We start from the raw sequence: 2,500 nt of genomic DNA, 5'->3' as shown, positions 1-2,500 counted from the left end.
AGACTTCAGACCAAATTTAAATGTAGACTTTTGTGATCAGATTACATTCAGGGCTCAGCTATGAATCACATCAGTGTTTTTATGAGGAATACAATTTACACTAGCTTATTAAAGTTTACACACATCTGCTTTAATCAAGCAGCCAGTTCCACTCTTAAAACATGAAGCTGATAATAAGGGTAACATCCTGCAGTACCTGGAGTGTCCACTAGAGGCTGGCTGCAGTTCCTGGAGTGTCCACTAGAGGCTGGCTGCAGTTCCTGGAGTGTCCACTAGAGGCTGGCTGCAGTACCTGGAGTGTCCACTAGAGGCTGGCTGCAGTTCCTGGAGTGTCCACTAGAGGCTGGCTGCAGTTCCTGGAGTGTCCACTAGAGGCTGGCTGCAGTACCTGGAGTGTCCACTAGAGGCTGGCTGCAGTACCTGGAGTGTCCACTAGAGGCTGGCTGCAGTACCTGGAGTGTCCACTAGAGGCTGGCTGCAGTTCCTGGAGTGTCCACTAGAGGCTGGCTGCAGTACCTGGAGTGTCCACTAGAGGCTGGCTGCAGTTCCTGGAGTGTCCACTAGAGGCTGGCTGCAGTACCTGGAGTGTCCACTAGAGGCTGGCTGCAGTTCCTGGAGTGTCCACTAGAGGCTGGCTGCAGTACCTGGAGTGTCCACTAGAGGCTGGCTGCAGCAGCACAGGAAGTCACATACACACCCATTCAAACAGCCTGTTTTTACAGCAGACATGAACATGTTTACAGCCTGCTTCAAAAAACCAAACAGGTGTGATTAGCTCATGTCTCCATCCACACACACTGTACACACACACACACACACACACACACACACACACACACACACTGTACACACACACACACACACACTGTACACACACACACACACACACACTGTACGGGGGGAATGTTTTGATGACTCAGCAGTTTTGATTGGATGAAGGATCAGAGTTATTCACAATAAGACGTGTCAGTCCTTTGAGAACATCAACAGTGTTTGAGGACGTGTGGTCTCCATAGCAACATGACTTTAGAAACTTTTAACAGAAATGTTGAAGCTTTATGTGACAGACGGAGATCTACTGTAACGTTCAGTCTGAGAGTGAGTGATTGATTTATAGGGACGGTGCATATTAATGGACAGAAGGGCTTCCATCTGGTGTCCCTCAGCAGGTAACAGACACATCACACATAAAATACACAAGTGACACAAGACAATAATGGAGGTTAAAGGTGGTCTGAGTTCTCCTAAGGAACCCGTCTCACAACCTGTTGACATGAACACTCGATGACCTGTGAGCTGTTCACGTCTCAGAAGACGACACATGATGCTGCTGCAGGAAGTCAGGAAACAGAGAGCTGCTGTGATGTGTTCATGTCTGTGTCCAACACGTCTGTCACGTCTGCCCCCCCCCCTCCCCTGCATATCACCTCACATCCACCCCCCCCCCTCCCCTGCATATCACCTCACATCCATCATCCCCCCCTCCCCTGCATATCACCTCACATCCACCCCCCCCCCCCCTCCCCTGCATATCACCTCACATCCATCACCCCCCCCACTCCTCCTGGTCACACACACATTATTGTATTATAGTATGTTCATATCACCACAGTAAGTTATTGATCTGTATCATATTCTGTATATTATCTGTACATTAGTATATTCATCTTCTCTGCACCTTAACCTGTATATTTAATCCTCTGTATAAACTTATATTTATAACATTTATATTTATAGCATCCCAATAATCCATCCAGCCATATTTAATAATTCACTTTTCTTTAACCACATCTGTAAATGTTATAATCACTGAACACAGAATGAACTCTTTCTGCTTATTTGCACTTCTGGTGAGCTGCCAAACCTCATTTCATTACTCTGTACCTGTATATATGTGGAATGACAATAATCACCTCATTATGTGCTGCACATGAAGTCAGAGACATGAAGCACGGTGTGGTCCAGGACTTGTTCTTCACAGGACTCGACTTATTCCAAGGTGATGAACGAGTCGTTCTGAGAGTCAGTGGAGAACAGAAGGGTGAATGTGGAGCAGACGAGCGGCGGGACGTTTTAAAGTGGGACACGGTGCAGAGACGAGCTGCGGGACGTTTTAAAGTGGGACACGGTGCAGAGACGAGCAGCGGGACACGGTGCAGAGACGAGCGGCGGGACACGGTGCAGAGACGAGCTGCGGGACGTTTTAAAGTGGGACACGGTGCAGAGACGAGCAGCGGGACGTTTTAAAGTGGGACACGGTGTAGAGACGAGCAGCGGGACGTTTTAAAGTGGGACACGGTGCAGAGACGAGCAGCGGGACACGGTGTAGAGACGAGCAGCGGGACACGGTGTAGAGACGAGCAGCGGGACGTTTTAAAGTAAGACACGGTGCAGAGACGAGCAGCGGGACGTTTTAAAGTGGGACACGGTGCAGAGACGAGCAGCGGGACGTTTTAAAGTGGGACACGGTGCAGAGACGAGCAGCGGGACGTTTTAAAGT

This window comes from Symphodus melops, assembly GCF_947650265.1.
Source record: "Symphodus melops genome assembly, chromosome: 16".
Taxonomy (NCBI): domain Eukaryota; kingdom Metazoa; phylum Chordata; class Actinopteri; order Labriformes; family Labridae; genus Symphodus; species Symphodus melops.
The sequence above is the reverse complement of the archived record's forward strand: the minus strand, read 5'-3'. Positions refer to the sequence as shown.